At 37.7% G+C, this 16853-nt stretch overlaps 1 protein-coding gene across 1 annotated transcript in view; it reads left to right on the top strand.

Annotated features, from left to right (window-relative positions):
- Positions 1-16853, top strand: part of Grm8 (glutamate metabotropic receptor 8) — a 905007-nt gene that overhangs the window by 798977 nt on the left and 89177 nt on the right. The window lies entirely within an intron of this gene.

The raw sequence follows: 16853 nt of genomic DNA on the forward strand, positions 1-16853 counted from the left end.
AATTTATACCTTTTTACATGCTCTCTGAATTCTTGAGCATCATAGCAGCTTTTGATTGTTTTATGCTTGCATTTGAAAACATCTCTGGGGTCAGCAGAAAAGGGTGTTTGCCACAAAGACTAAGGACCTGAGTTTGATCCCCAGAATACACATTGTAGAGGGAGAAAATGGACTCTTACAAGTTGTTCTCTGATCTCACACCCCTCATGCACACCACACACACACATAAAAAAAATACAAAAATAAATGTAAAAATTAGTATCTCTGAAATCATTTAAGTTTTAGTTGCTTTCTGCTCGGTGAATTGCCTCTTTTCTCTAACACACTTTTACCTCCTATTTGTTTCATATTTTTTTCATCAAGAAAATTTTCTCCAGTACCTGATGAACATTGGATTCTCATTCATATTTCTGGAAAAATAAAAGTTCTTTTAAAACACTGTTTACATAGGTACTTTTGCTTTTATGAAGTTTTACTGGAAATCACCCAATACCCAAATACTTAGACACTTAATTTTAGGTTGGTAAATCCAAACATGCCTGAATTTGGGTTGTCAGATCTCCTGCTGGGAGGGTATCATCTAGACTGACAGAATTCTGTCATCCAAATAGAGACAAAGGTTGAAAAATAAAAGCCCAGAATTTTCATGCTCACTTAGTGTCTGGCAATGCTCCAGTTCCAAGTATGACAGGTATCTTTCAACCAACAAACCAGACGCTCACTTGGAGGAACAGTGCCATTTAGGACTGCTTTGAATAAAAGTTGCTAAGTGGTTAGAGTAACCTGTGATGGTCTTATGTGGAGAGAAATAGAGAGCTCCTAAGCAGAGAGTTTTTTCACTGTAATTATGATAAGGGGAAAGGACTCACTAGGCTGTAGTGAGTCTCAAACTATGAAACAGTTTTTCAAATTCTCCTACGTGTCTAGTGCTATCTTTGCACTACTGTAACATGCATGGTATACGCAAGAGAAAAGGATTTTCAGCCACTGATGAAATGAACCCTTTGCTTTAAAAAAGCCCCCTGGAGGGGTTGTCAGATGGCAATGGAAGGATGTGAAAATCAAAGTGAGAGAGGAGTGAGAGAGAAGGGAACAACGGCTGCATAGTCACTGTTGGAAGGCACAACCTTCAAAGACAAGACTAGACCCATCTCTAAGTTTCTACCTCTTCCCTAAAGAGCCATGATGGGGACTAAAGTTTTACCATATGGAGCTCTGTGAGACACTTAAAATCCAAATTATAGCATGTCCTCTGTGAAAAAAAAACACTTGAAATTAAAAAAATAAATAAAGTATATTGCTCATTTTCTATCCTTTCTTTTCCATTCCTAGTAAACTGATTCTTCTGGTATAACTCCTTCACCTAGATTATTATGTTAAAAATCTTATTCCTACTTCTATTCCTGTCTCCCAAGTCTCCAACTCTAGATGTACCTAATTTGGCCAGTTTTCCTAAATTTTAGCTGTCTTCTGTGTCATGTACTGCCCTGGGAGCATCACAGAACAGCAACAAAATGTGATTGACTGTGTTGCTTCTGGTCTCCTGGACTTGAATCTACTTACCCTCATTAAATGGCAGTGTGTTAGGAGGCCTATTATCTACTGTCTCATGCCTTCTGAAACAAAATGGGAAGGAAATATCTGACCCACACGATTATTGAAACTTTTTTTTTTCAGACAAGGTATTGAATTTGTTTTAATATTTTAAAAACCCCGTATAAATCATTTACACATGAACAATTAAAAGTAAAAGAAGGAAAACAGAACATGAACAAGCAGTTCACAGAAAAGAAATGCCAATAACTGATCCAGGGCCACTCTTTGTCCAAAACTGTGAGTGAAAACAAGATGTCTCCACCACACCTTCAGATCTGGGAAGTTCATTCTCCTCAATGTTTGACCAGATTGAAGAGAAACAGGAGCACCTTATTGTTGGAAATGTCAATGGGTAGAATTTTTAAATGCTAATTTGGCATGATTTATCGTGTGATCAATGCATTTATTTTTCTATTTTTTAAATAAATAATTTATTGAGAATTTCATATATGCATATAAGGTGTTTTAATCAAATCCATGCCCACTCCCTCCCCTCCAACTCCTCCCATATCTCCCCATCACTTTTTTCTGATAACTTCATGTACTCTTTCTTCTTCTCTGATTTATTTATTTATTTATTTTTATGGGGGCTTTTGGCTACTCTAACATACCTCCTCTGAAGAGGTAACCCTAAAAATCTTTTAAGGATTAGATACAAGCTCTGAAATATTTCCTACATTTTTGGCCTTTGGAATGGAGTAGGTTGTTAAGAGGCCCAAGGACATTTTGACTTTTAGCCAAGAAACTTGCTAATTTCTTTGGGGTATTTTTATCCTAACTGTCTAGCCAATTCCTACCTCCTATTCTTATCACACCATCCTCTGAAGAGGTTACCCAATTACCAATATGAAATTGGGACACAGACCACTCTGGCTTCTCCATGCTGAACAGGGATGCAGGGTAAAGCAATTGGAGTACCCCTTCAGTGGGACTATCTAAAAGACTCCCAAATTAAAATCTAAACAATTTCTAAAGACTTCAGTGGGTCTATTTAAAAGACTCCCAAATTCTAAGGGGAAAAGAAAGGCCTTGAATAGTGAGTAGGAGATGCGAAAGAGAAGTAAAGGCAAGAGTAATTAGCATTACAAGTTCTAGACAGGGAACTAGAAAAAAGTCAGAACAGGGCAATTATCAATTGGTCATATGAGAGTCCATTGGAATTTCTTGACAAGGGCTTTCAAAAGCATCCCTCTGTTGGTTTCCTCCTCATTTTTCTTTTGTCTTCCAAGGCTGGAGTCTGGAGTGATGGATTTAGGATTTGCTTTCAAGTATTTTGATAGCTGTTGGAGTGGTTAGAATCAGTGTCAGTTCCCTCTCAAAGGCTTCTAGATAGGGGGAGAAAACAAATTTAGCCATCATTCTAGAACAATAGCTGGTTGTCTCCCTTAGCTATAGTGGGCACTATAGTGTTGGAGACCAAGATTTGAAGTCTTACATCTGAACAGCATTTTCTGGTTAGAAACAAAATAATCAATGAAAAATAATTGTCTAAATAACATTTTATGTAGACTTAAGCCTAATGTCTGGGAAGTGTAATCCCTTGAACTCATAAAGAAACATACTGATGACTCTCCTCTTTGGTTATACTTCCCTTTTGGGTTTTTAAGACCATACAGTTGGCCCAAATACATCAATTTATTTTTATACTCAAGGTCGTTTGAGGATCTCTTCCTCGGGGGTCACATGGGCTTGGGAGGAGCCCCTGGTTCCTTTCTTTTACCAGTTCCATCTATATGAAGATAAGTCAAAGGTCCTGCTCAACCATGTCTGGCTTCACTTGGAAGCATGAATGAGATGTTGCCTCTGAGTTGACGCTCCTCTTTGTAGACTGGACATTGGTTCAAGTCTATCTCGTGGGATCTCCAAGGCCTCCCTGAACAAGAGGACAGGTGACTCACCACAGTTACAGGACATTTTGAGAGATGTTCCATAGTCCCCTGGAACTTAGTCAACCTTGGAGGGCAAGGGGCAAAAACTGTCCTTTAAGTCCTTCTAACCACAATAGTATAGGCCTTAAACTATGGCTGTTAAACATCCAATAGATTAGTTCCACCAGTCTGGTACTTTTAATTATCATGTGCTATGTAGACAAGTCTTGGGTGAAAAACCAAATATTCTCAGATAAACCTTGACTAGATATATATTTTGTTCCTTACACTAGTTGGAACAAAACTATGACGACAGAAATTTTAAGCTTATGTGTATATTATTTCTGTCTCATCCCTTATATATCATAACAAACCTACACAGACCTTCATCACTTGCTTAGGCTGCCTCATTTTTTCTATTTTGGAAAATATCTCAATTCCCATATCCTTTTAACATCTTTTACATTCTCATTTTATTTTTTTTTTAAAAATAATTATGAAACATAATAGCATTAACAAATAAATTTTCCATCTGTTGTGAGACTTCATTTCCTAGGGATGCTAAGCAATGATTATTCCCTTTTAAGGTTCTAATGTCAAGCCAATGTTTGATTAAAGTTTTACTGGGGAACCAATGAATTTATTGAGCTTACTTTCTAAGATAACTGAGGGGTTGCTGAGGTATATGTATGACCTGAGGGTATGTACCCTGGAAAGCCTTTACCCAGCATGAGTCATGCCTTCTTTTCCTAGCCTTCCCCAAACTGTATACTTTCCCTCCCCAAATCCAGGAGGCCATGTGTGATTATATACAGTTGAATGTAATCATTACAACTTATGGGTCAAATTACATACAGTTGGCTGGGAAGAGTGGCTGAATAATCCAGTGAGGGTCCAGTGACTCTGCTTGGCCCTCCTTTAATGAATGAGCACAACCCTGAACAAGCCCAATTTTTATGATGTTTAGTGATCAGGCTCAACTGAAGTCATGATGATGGTAGTTATTTCATGCAGAAGGTACTGCTGTATATCATCATCTTATTAAAAGGACCTGGAATTTAAAAGAATTTGGTGCTAGGACCCACATATGAGGGAGAATATACCTCATTTGTTTTTCTGAGTCTGTGTTACTTCTCTTAGTACAACAGTTTCTAGATCCAGCCATTTACCTGCAAATTTCATTATTTCGTCTATCTTTACTGCTGGATAGAACTCCATTGTGTAAATATACCACATTTCTGTTAACCATTCATCAGTTGAGGGGCACTTAGGTTGCTTCCATTTCTTAGCTATTGTGAAAAGAGCAGCAACAAACATGGTTGTATATAGCTTTAATTATGTTGAGGTATGTTCCCTTCAGTCCAATTCCCTCTAGGAGTTTGAACATAAATGCATGCTGAATTTCATCAAATGCCTTTTCTGCCTCTATTGAGATGACAATGTGGTTTTTGTCTTTGAGTCCATTTAAATGATTAATGACATTTATTGACTTGCGTATATTGAACCATCCCTGCATCTCTGGGATAAAGCCTACTGGATGATGGTGAATGATCTTTTTGATGTGTGTCTGTATATGGTTTGCAAGTATTGTGTTGAGAATTTTTGCATCTATGTTCATTAAAAATATGGGTCTATAGTTTTCTTTTTTGGTTGTGTCTTTATCTAGTTTGGGTGTTAGAGTGATGCTGGCTTCATAGAAGGAATTTGGGAGTTTTCTCTCTGTTTCTATCATTTTGAGTAATTTACGTAGTGTTGGTTGGAGGTCTTCTTTAAATGTCTGGTAGAATTCTGCTGTAAATTTATCTGGGCCTGGACTTTTCTGGTTGGGAGATTTTGTATTACTGTTTCAATTTCCTTATATGTTATTGGTCTGTTTAACTTTGGTTTAACTTGGTGGTTCCCATGATTTCAGATATCCATCCATTTTGTTTAGTAGCGTATAGGTTTTTAAAATATTCCCTGTAATGGTCTGGATCTTCTGGGTGTCTGTTGTGATATTTCCCCTTTCATCTCTGATTTTGTTGATTTGGATTTGCTCTTTCTTTCTTCTAGTTAACTGGGCTGAGGGTCTGTCTATCTTGTTTAGCTTTTCAAAGAACCAGCTCTTAGATTCATTGATTCTTTGTATTGTTTTCTTTGCTTCTATTTCATTAATTTCTGCTCTGATTTTTGTTATTCTTGTCTCCTGGATTTGGGCTTCATGTGCTGTTGCTTTTCAAGTGTCTTCAATTGCAATTTTAAGTCATTTATTTGTGTTAGTCATTTATTTGGGCTCTTTCTAATTTTTTTTATAAATATCCTTTATAAAAAATATTTATTATTTTTGTTTTAAGTGTATGCATGCATTGCCTGCATATATATAAGTGCACCCATGTCGTGCAATGCCCGTGGAGGACAGAAGAGACTGTTGGATCCCCTGGAACTGGAGTTACAGAGAGTTGTTAGCTGCCATGTTGGTGCTGGGATTCGAACCTGGGTCTTCTGCAAGACCAGTCAGTATTCTTAACCACTGAGCCAGCTCTCCAGCCCCTTAATTTTTTAATGTAGGTGTTTAGAGCTATAAACTTCCCTCTTAGGACCGCTTTTAATGTATTCCAGGGGTTGTGTTATATTGTATTGTCCTTTTCATTGAATTCCAGGAATTCTTTTATTTCTTTATTAATTTCTCCTTTGACATACTCATTGTTTAGGAGTGTGTTGTTCAATCACCAGGAGTTCATGTAGTGACTAGGGCTTTGTTCAGTGTTGATTTTGAGCTTTATTGCACTGTGGTCCAATAGAATCCATGGAATTATTTCAATTTTTTTGTATTTGTTGAGGTTTGTTTCATGGCCCAGTATGTGGTCAGTTTTTGAAAAAGTTCCATGGGCTGCTGGGTAGGAAGTGTATTCTTTGGTGCTTGGGTAGAATAATCAAAAGATGTCTCTTAGGTCCATTTGATATATGGTATCATTTAATTCAGACATCTCTCTGTTTATTCTTTGTCCAGTTGACCTGTATAATGGAGACAGTGAGTTATTGAAGTCCCCTACTGAGTTGGGGTTAGTCTGTGTCTTAAAGTCCTGTATTGTTGTTTTTATGAATTTGGGTACACCAGAGTTTGGTGCATATATGTTAAGGATTGTACTATCTTCTTGGTTAAGTGTTCCTTTCATCAGAATGAAGTGACCCTCCTTATCTCTACTGATTAGCTTTACTTTGAAGTTTATTTTGTCAGATATTAGAATTTCAACTCCTGCTTGTTTCTTAGTGCCATTTGCTTAGAATATTCTTTTCTATCCTTTTACCTTAAGGTAGTGCCTGTTCTTAAAGGTGAAATGGGTTTCTTGCAGACAACAGAGATTTTGTTTCTTAATCCATTCACTTAGCCTGTGTCTTTTGAATGGGGAGCTTAATATGTTCATATTTAAGGTTCTTATTGAAAGATATGCATTAGTTGCCATCATTTTGATTGCTGTTTGTGTTCTCTAATTTTGTGTTTCCTAGATTCTAGCTTTATTAGTTTTCTTTCATTGCCCCTGGGGTATAGTTATTACTCTCTCTGCTCTCTGTATTCTCAAGTATTCTTTTAAGGACTGGTTTTGTGAACATGCATTCTTTCGGCTATTCATGTCATGGAAGAGTTTTCTTTCCCCCTCAACCATAATAGACATTTTTGCTGAGTAAAGTATTCTGGACTGGCATCTATTATCATGTAGAACTGGAAACTCCTTGGTCCAGCCTCTTCAGGCTTTCATAATTTTCATTGATAAGTCAGCTGTAATTCTGATGGGCTTTCCTTTGTATGTGACTTGTTTTTCTTTTGCTATTTTCAGTTTTCTCTCTTTGTTCTGTACACTTAGTGTTTTTACTCTGATATGTCATGGGGAGTTTCTTTTCTGATCCTATTTGATGTTTTATGTGCTTCCTGTATTTGTATGGGGATGTCTTTCCTTAATTTTGGGAAACTCTCTTCTTCTACGATCCTGTTTAAGGTCTGGTCAACATCATTAACCTGAAATTCTTTTTCCTCTATTCCTATGATCCATAGATTAGGTCTTTTCATGGTGTCCCACATCTCTTGTGTATTCCATTCCTGTGTTTTTTTAAATTTTCCATCATCTTTGCTTTAGTGGTCCAATTCTTCAACTTTATCCTCCAGTGTTGATATTCTGTTTTCCATTTCATTCATTCTAGTGGTGAGCCTTTCCCCTGTTGTTTCAAGTTGGCTTATTGAGTTTTGCACTTCCTTCTTCATTTCTGCTTGAGTTTTCTTCAATGTTTCTATCTCTTTTGTGAATTCATTCAGAAGTTTATCCCTATCTTTTAGTTCTTCGATTTGTTTGTTCATGTTTTCTTCAAATTCGTTGAATTCCTTGGTCATGTTTATGAGTGTTCTTTTAAATTCAGTGTCCTGGGTTATCTCTAGGGGGTTCTCCTTGTAGAACTCTTCTACAGGATTGGTGGAGTTTGGTGGGGACATAGTGTTTTGGCTTTCCTTTTTTATTCTTTCACTGTGATCTTGGGATGTGAATTTCTTTTGTTGTTTATAATTCTGATATGAGAATTAAGTGGAAGTATGCTCCTGTTTGTATTATCGAGGTGCCTAGATCCTTTCTTTTTTGGTTATATAAAGCTGGTTAGCACAGGGTTCAGGTTCTCTCAGGTTTAATTTGGAGGGAACTGATGGCTTCAGCTCAGCTATTCAGGAGCACCCAAAGAAGCCCAATTCACATTCCAGTCAGATACACTCAAGCTTCCTTTACCATGTGGATGCAGGATCCGGGCGCTCTCAGGCAGTCCCCTGCATTCTCAGCCCTTATGCCAGAGAGAGGCCAGAGAGACACCAGAAGTCTTCAGCACTCTTTGGTGGTCTGCTGAGATCAGAGCTGCTACACCAATGGAGGTTGAAACTCTCCCTCTCAGACTGTCTGCTAGGATCTCAGCTTTATCCTACCAAAGCCATGTCTACCCTGGGGCCTTGAGAGGGGCCTCAGAAATCTCAGGTAGGGGGATGGGTATGGTGCAATAAGGGAAGCTCACCATCACATAGAGGCAGGATCCAGGCACTCTCAGGTAGTGGTCCTCTGCCAGAGGGAGGCCAGAGGGAGGCCAGAACTTGGAACTCTCTGGCAGTCTGGATTGTTATAACTTTCAATGCTAAGTTATTTAATTTTCCTTTTTAACTGAATTTTTATGAATTTCTTCCAATATATTTTGGCTATATTTGAATCCCATCGGTTATCTGCACTGCCCATTATTAACTCCCCACCAAATTTCCTGTACTCTAATGTGTGTGTGTGTGTGTGTGTGTGTGTGTGTGTGTATTAAGATGTATAGTCATGTTTGTGTCCCTAAATGTCCTTCTGTGTGGGCTCATTCACCAAGCCTGGTTAACTTCCCAAGAGTCTCACCCTTAAACAAGACTGAATCTCTGTTTCAAAGCTGCCATCAGTTGCCAATAATTCTTCAGGTAGGGTAGGGGTTACTTACCCACTTCCCCATGTCTATGATGGGATTTTTGTCTGGCTCAAGCATATGTGGGAATTGTGCATGCTGTTACCATTGCTGTGAATTCATAACAGAAGCTAACCAGCTATCTAGAAAACTCTGTTTTCTTGTGGTCATCTATTTCATCTGACTTTTACAAGTATTTTGCCCCCTTTCTGAGAACTGTGAGGCAGAAATTTGATATAGGTGTCCTATTCAGGGATAAACACTCTGCAGCCTCTTATTCTTTGCATGTTGACTTGTTGTGGTTCTCTGTGTTAATCACCATCTGATGTTTAAGGATGCTTCTCTGCTAAGAGTTGAGAGATTTATTACTCTATGGATATAACAATAATCCATTAGAAATCAGTTTAATACTATATCAATTTACCAGAATAATTGTATTAGGCTGTCTCCCATGGCCCGTGTACTAGCCTCAGGTTACTAGGCCTGGTATCAGGTTCAGGTTTAGGCTCCATCCAATGAAACAAACCTTAAATCCAATTAGAAACTAGTTAGTTAGTCTTATAATATTCATGCCACTATTGTACTAGTAGACATATCTTTCAAGGCTAGTTGGTTTCGTAGCTTTTGAGATTCACAATTGGGTAAAGTTTATGATAAATTTTCTCTTCAGGTAGCTTGCATAGCACCTACCAGCACTGTGGAAACTAGACAAGAGATGAGTCAGCACATGCTTGATTTTTTTTCTTGTTTGCTCTACAGATCATGTGTATAGTGTCTTCAATAATAGAATCCTATCGTGGGTAAGATCTTGGTGGGTAACCAAGAGCAGGGGCAATTATCAGTATTGTTTGAAGGTCTATGGGACCCTTCATCAGTAGCTCTATAAGACAGAGTCCATTTATGGCTTTGGGATTTTAATTTGCAAACCTTTGGTGGCTAGTAGGGGCAGTGCCCCCCCCTTATAAAGTAGCTTTTTTGGTCTATTTTTATAATATATATAGCTTCGATAGTAGTAGGTTTCCACATGGCTTTCTTCTGAAGACCTTCAGTGTTGGTCGTCCCTCCCTATACTCCCTCCTCTGCCCTACCCTCCCATTCCCCACATCATTTATCCTTTCCTACTGTATTATTCCCCTTTCCCCATTTACATCACTGCATTTTTACCTCCCCTCCAAAAAGCCCACCTATGGCTATTAGTTTCTTGACCTCTTTAGATTTTCAAGTTGAAAAATGAATAGCTAAGATTTCAAAGGTAGCATGTACATATATAAGATGGAAAATTAGTCATATCTTTAAAAAATTATGAAATTCACAGTTAAATGGATGGAACTGAAAACAAGCATCATAAGTGAGATAATTCAGGCCCAGAAAGACAAATGTCACATGTCCTCTCTCATAGCTGGGTGCTAGCAATGCTAAATTCTTAAAACACTTTAGACTCATTGTAGATCCTCAATAAGCATTCAATATTATTATAATTCAAGTTCTTGTTATCTTTGTGTTTCACATGCTTAGTAATATGAACTGGTTTTACTGAAAATATCAATTCCAAACCCCTCTGTATATCTCTTAGTGGTCTGTAGATATCTATTTCCTAAACCTTCTATGGATTCAGTTAGATATCCATTAAATCATATGGAATATTAAAATGGAAAAGTCTTTTACTGAAAAATTATTGTGTATGATGTTTAAATTATCACAGAGTCTTTTATAATGATTTGTTTTAGTTTATGCCTGTACTGAGAATCAAGTTATTTGAGGAAAAATAAGAAATATGAGTAATTAGATGGAATATTCTAAAGTTTACAGAATTGCCACTGGGGGTTAGTCCTGAGATGACTTTCTTATCATTAATTTGTACATCTCATGAGTAATGGAAGACTCATTTAATTGAATTTACTTACCATAAAGCACTGGCACTATGTATTTAGTGCAGTTTTCATAGGTGATATTTAAATTCAGTTTAACATGTAGCTGAGTTAAGTTCAACATACAAACTGTGAATATTGTCAAATAATAAGAAAAAAACGCACTAAACCATTTTGAGAATTTAAAATAGTAATTTTCATAAAAAATTTAGATGCATTATTCCTAAATGAAAAATATTGAAGAAAATAGTTGAAACTCCAATTTTGTCATTTTGAATATATAATAGTAAACTTAGTAACACAATCATACTCCAGTGGTTTATGATTAAAAATAATTGCTCCATAGTCTTTAAATTATCATAAATTTAGAACTGAAGGAGATTCTGCTTCAATATTCTCATGGAAATACTGCTTGTCCTTTGGGGATATGTGTATGCAGAATGTTGGAAAGAAGCTCCATTACAGGGTTGTTGCATCTCAGCAAAAATATTATAAATATGATTTCCTTCGTTCTTCCTTAATCCACCCATTCCAAAATGCATAACTCAACTCCTACAATTCATGCATTGCTTTCTCCAGGTTCAAGGTCAAGAGCTGAAGACTCTCTTCCTCTGTGTAGAACAAGAATTAAACATAGACTACTCATATTCTAATTACTAGAAAACAGTAGTAAGAACTGAGGTTGTAGAAATATCAAAGCAACACACAGCAGGTCTAGACAAGAGGCAGAGGGGCTGATGTTTTACTTATTGCTGTTCACAATCTTTCAGACAAAACAATACCTAGTTATAGACAAGAGAGTGGGTTCCCTCTTCCTGGTGCTGCTGCTCAGTCATAAATGGAGGGATAGTATGAATTTCTCCCCATCTTTTATTTTTTATTCACAAAGTAGGTTTGAAGAGCTTAACTTGTGAGATCTTTCCAGTATCACTGCAACATATATGACAGGTGACTCGTCTCCTCAAACTACATGCCTTGAAACTGTAGATGAAATATTTTAGTAAACAAGCAGATTTAGGAAAGAGTGATACTCACATTTGCCTACTCATTTTGTGGCCTGTGCACGTCACCCTCTATTCCATGAGAAAGCTTCACTGGTGAGAGTTGAGAGATGTGTTGATATTTTCTCTTCCCCCTGTTCTGCTATGTTGCATTTACCTTAGGTGTAGAGGTTGCATTGTGGATGTGTCACTTAGGGCTGGACATCCCAAAGACATCCCAAAGATCTCTGTGTTTGACTAGTTGTAGAACTCTGTGATAGTTTCCATCTTTTGCAAAAAGAAGCTTCTCTGATGAGTGGTGACTGGTATACTTGTTATAAATATAAGGATCCATATTTAGCATATTATATTTGTCTAGGGATGTGACAGAGGTAGAGATTTTTTCTAGAATCTATGACCTCTTCAGCCATATGTATTTGCCTATGTTGATAATGCCACATGAGTTCTCTCCCATTGAGAGGGTTTTAAGTCCAATTAGATAGCTGGTGATTACCCCCAAGATAAAAGTGCCACTTTACACCAATATAGTTTGCTGTGCCAGCCACTGTTGTGGTTTTTAGGCTTTAAAACTGGGGTTGAGCCATTGATTGATTTTCTCCCTTAGCAGCTTGCATAATGTCCTCCAGAACTATGAGATCTAGTATTCAGGGAAGAGACTTCCATATCAGTTCCAGCTCCATTGCTCCAAGTCCTGTGTCCAAAGTATGTCCTGTCTTTAGCAATTGGTCTTACCTTCAAGTTCTGGGAGGTAATCAAGAGTGTGGTAATAGCCTGTGCTATTTGGGGAGTCTCTTGGACTGTCCTGAGGAACAACTCAAAGGGAGGTTTCTTATGTCTGACAGTTTCTTGTTATATAGCTGTAGTAGTTTGAATGAAAAATGTCCCCCACAGGCTCCAAGTATTTGGACATTTTGTCCCCAGGTGGTGGCGATGTTTTGGGAAGCATTAGAGGTTGTGGTTATTCTGGAGGAAGCACATCACTGGGGGTGGGCTTAGAGAGTTCTTAAGCCTTGCAGGAGGATCTCCAGTTGTGCTCTTGCTTCCTGTGCCTGTGAGATGATGTGAGAGCTTAGCTTCCGCTCCTCCTCCAGCCACTTCTGCCACTATGCCTCCCTGCCAAGACAGACTGTAATTCCCCTGGAACCATAAGCTCAAATTAATTCTTCCTTTCATAAATTGCTTTGGTCAGTGTTTCTATCACAGCAATAGAAAAGTGACTAATACAATAGCCTTCAGGTACACACATGCACTCATGTTCAGATGTTGTATGTGTATTTTTCAGTGGGTATTTGAGCTAACACATTTCCCTCTGTTTTTTCATACTGCCTTATTTCTCTCTTTCTTTCTCTCTCCCTCCCTCTCTCTTTCTCTCCCTCTTCCTCTCCATCCCTCTCTCTCTCCCTCTCTCTCTCCTTAACCCTTAACCCCCCTCTTCCCTCCTCAGCCTGAGGAACTGTTGGCAATTGATAGCTTTTGGGAGAGGAAGAGTCCATATTCTTTAAGGGTATGAGCCTGGGTAGGTTGATCAGGTTGCAGGGAATAAACTCACACCAAAGAGTATTTGGAAAACACAAATGAGAATCCAAAGGCCTTAAAAAAATAATAGAGACTGTGAAGTGAGGGGGGTGATAGGGAGAGGGGTTGGATCAGAGAGGAAGGAGATCTGAATATGATCAAAATGCATTGCATAAAATTCTCAATGAATCAATAAAAATAGTATTAAAAGTATGACATATATTGCCTAAACTGATTTTATTTAAATAACATTCTCCATTCTTAAAAACTGTGGCATGAGCCAGGTGTGGTGGTACATGCATTTAATCCCAGCACTTGGGAGATAGAGGGAGGTGAATCTCTCTGAGAGCTACATAGCAAGTTCCAGGCCAGCTGGGGTTATAGGGAGACCCCGGTCTGAAACAAACAAACAAACTAACAAACACCCGCAAATAAACAAATAAAAAACTGTGACATATTATGTAATTTTTTTTTTTGTTTGTATTTTGACACAGACTGGCCTGGAGCTCAGGATGCAGCCAAGCTGGCCTAAAACCCTTGGCAGAAAGCCTGCGTCAGACTCTCAAGTTCTAAAATTGCAGGTGTGAGCCAGCATGCTCAGCTATAACCTTATAGTTTTATTGTTGACTCATGAAAAACACTTTCCATTGGTTCATTACACAGAAAACTTACTAAGGAAATTTTCATTTTAATTTATTGTGTCAGCGTGGTTCCTAGAGCAGCCATATTTCTTTGTGAATATGTCTTACCTCCTTTTTAAAATAAAATGTGTTGAGAGTTAACATAGCAAATGTGGTTATAGGTGATAACTTTCCTTCTGTCAATCAGGTATTTTAATGTGTTTGAGATTTTTTTTGACTGATTTTAATTTCATGTTTAGACTAGAATATCAAGAAGTTCCAGACAAAATTAAATTTGGGTTTTATAATAATTACCTTTGAAACATAACCTTCAAATGTATTTTGTTATCTTATGAGTGTATTTATTATGGTCTAAAAATCAGTATTTCAGCCTCAAATGGACTGGTTTTGATTTAAATAATTTTGAGAAAAGCCACCATATGCTTCTGATTCAAGATTTCTTTTCTTTCTTGCTGAAACCCTCCAAGTAATCAAAATAATCCTTTTAAGTAATTAAAAGCTAATCAGATATTAGTTGAATTGTTATTAGTTAATTTTCCTCAATGGTGAGTAGACAGGATAGCTCTAATAGTCTTGGGTGACCTGAGGTCACATGAAGTAGGGTCTTCTTTCTCAAGGGAGAATGTTTGAAACTAAAGACACATTAATCCTTTATAATCTTGAGTAGATTAGACTGTTCCCTGCAAGTGCTGAGCTTAGGGATTACAGTTCTCTTCCTTCAACAGTTCAATGAAGATTCATTCAATTAGGAAAGTATTCTTAGTTGTTGTTTGAAGAACATTCTCAGTCACCTTGTGTCAAAGAGAGGCAACCTGAAAGGAGGCAGAGGGTAGTGCTGGCATTGCACATTTGGTACATTTAAGGTGCGTTTTAGCTACTGGATGTACTTTCTCCATAGATCACCCTGCTGATGTAGGAGTGATGTTGGCCAACAGACCGGGGAAGCTTAATTTGAACTATGCTAGTATTTATTGCTGTGTACAAATCACTCCAAAGTTTACAGGTTTACATTAACCAACCCTAATTACACTTAATGGGTCACCAAAACCAAACCAAAACAAACAAAAGACATGGAAGTTGAAAAGGGACCAGTTGGGGAGAAGAAAGGGGTCATCAGGAGTGGAAAGGAGACAGGAGAGGGCAATGGTGGGTGAATACAATCAATATATGTTAGATACATGTATGCAATTGTCAAAAATATAAAATAAAAACAGTAAACATTTATTACCTCATGTTTGTAAATGAGAATTCAGGAGCAGCTCAACTATGGCGTTCTACCTCATGGATTCTCACAAGATGCTAATCAGGGCCAAAGTTTTCTGAAGGTTTAACAAGGCCAGAAGTTACTTGAGACAGTTCCTTTCTAGGTGACTAATATATATGGTAAACTATGAATGTGGCTGACAAGAGAACTCCATTCCTTCCCTCAAGATGGCTTGAGAATTTTCATGATGTTATGGTGGCGCATCCCTTGGCATAAGTAATACAAAAGAAAACAAAACAGGCTTAAAAATGACTTTTATGACCCAAAGTCATGTACCATCGTTTCTTGAACATAGTATTGCTTATGTAGATCAGCTCTGTTCAGAGCCAGAGGGGACCACATGAGTGCACAGATTCTAGGAGGGGAGGACATTGGGGGCCTCCTGAAAGATGATTACCACAGACAACAGTAACCCTTGTTGAGAATTATTAATACAGTTAGCCTTGGGGAAATAAGTTTCTTCGCCTTTATTCAGAACTCTTCCCTTCCCTTTTCTGTGCCTCTCTGTATGATCCCCTGCTTCCAAATTTCAGTATTTCCAAGTTGGCTCTCTAGCCTGCAGGTTGCTGTGTGGTACTCTTTCTGCCTTCCTTGCCCCATGCATTCCACAAATATTTGTTGAGATCAAGTTGTTTATGTCACTGTCTGCTCTCACCAGGACCACCACTACATTATAGACTTTGTCTTTTGTAGCTGCTTTTCTTATTATCCATAATTTCCAGTTCTTTTCTGTTAATATTGTACTGAATTGATGTATATCTAGTAAGATAAAGAAATTCAGGGCAGTTTTCAATGATTGGCACCATTCTCATCAAAAGAACCTTTTATTTTTTTCTTTTCATCTTTTTGAGACAGGGTCTCCTTGTGGCCCCAGGTGGCCTGGGACTCACTGTGTAGACCAGGCTGGCCTTGAACTCACAGAGCTCCTCCTGCCTCTGCCTCCTGAGTGCTGGGACTAAAGGCATATGCCACCACACCTTGCCAAAAGAAAGATTTTTTATTTCAACATAAGTGTTCTGTGATTTAGAAGGTACAGCTTCAAGGCCATAAAGCAAACACTGAGCAAATTAAGAGACACACTCATCAGTGCTGATCTCATTACTTTAAACAAAATGTAATATTGCACAGTTTCCAGTGGGTATTTTAATCAGCATAATTTTTCACAGTGGGCAAATATGATGTAAAATGTATATTTCAAGCCTGAACAGAATGCCCTCACCATGAAAATATTATTTCTGCAACTATTTGAGGAGTCAGATCAATTTGTTGTGCCACTTCTCTTCAAAATGGACAGTGTCCCTCCGAGTTTCTCCAAATATGGTAGAAAGACATGAATCATCTTTTATAAACCTTTGTGTCTCAATTCAGTGCTTAAGAGTCTGACATTTGTTCTCCTGATTAGCTGTAAAATATCTTCCAATGGAGTGGCTTTTTTTCCCTTTGTTTTGTTTTTATGCTTTTTATTTACGTTTTTAAAGCTTTCATCCTAAAACTGTTTGGCCAATAAACCTTTCTTTAATATCATAGTGGTCAACCATGAAGAGGTAAGTGGAAAATAATGATACTCATCCAGTTGATAATCTGAATGATTGATTGGACCTAATCATTTAACAGTTTTATAAAGTCAATATCAGGGAAAGAAACAAGATTCTTATTATGGTAAA

The sequence above is a fragment of the Nannospalax galili genome, unplaced genomic scaffold (assembly GCF_000622305.1).
Source record: "Nannospalax galili isolate Female #2095 unplaced genomic scaffold, S.galili_v1.0 scaffold660, whole genome shotgun sequence".
NCBI lineage: Eukaryota > Metazoa > Chordata > Mammalia > Rodentia > Spalacidae > Nannospalax > Nannospalax galili.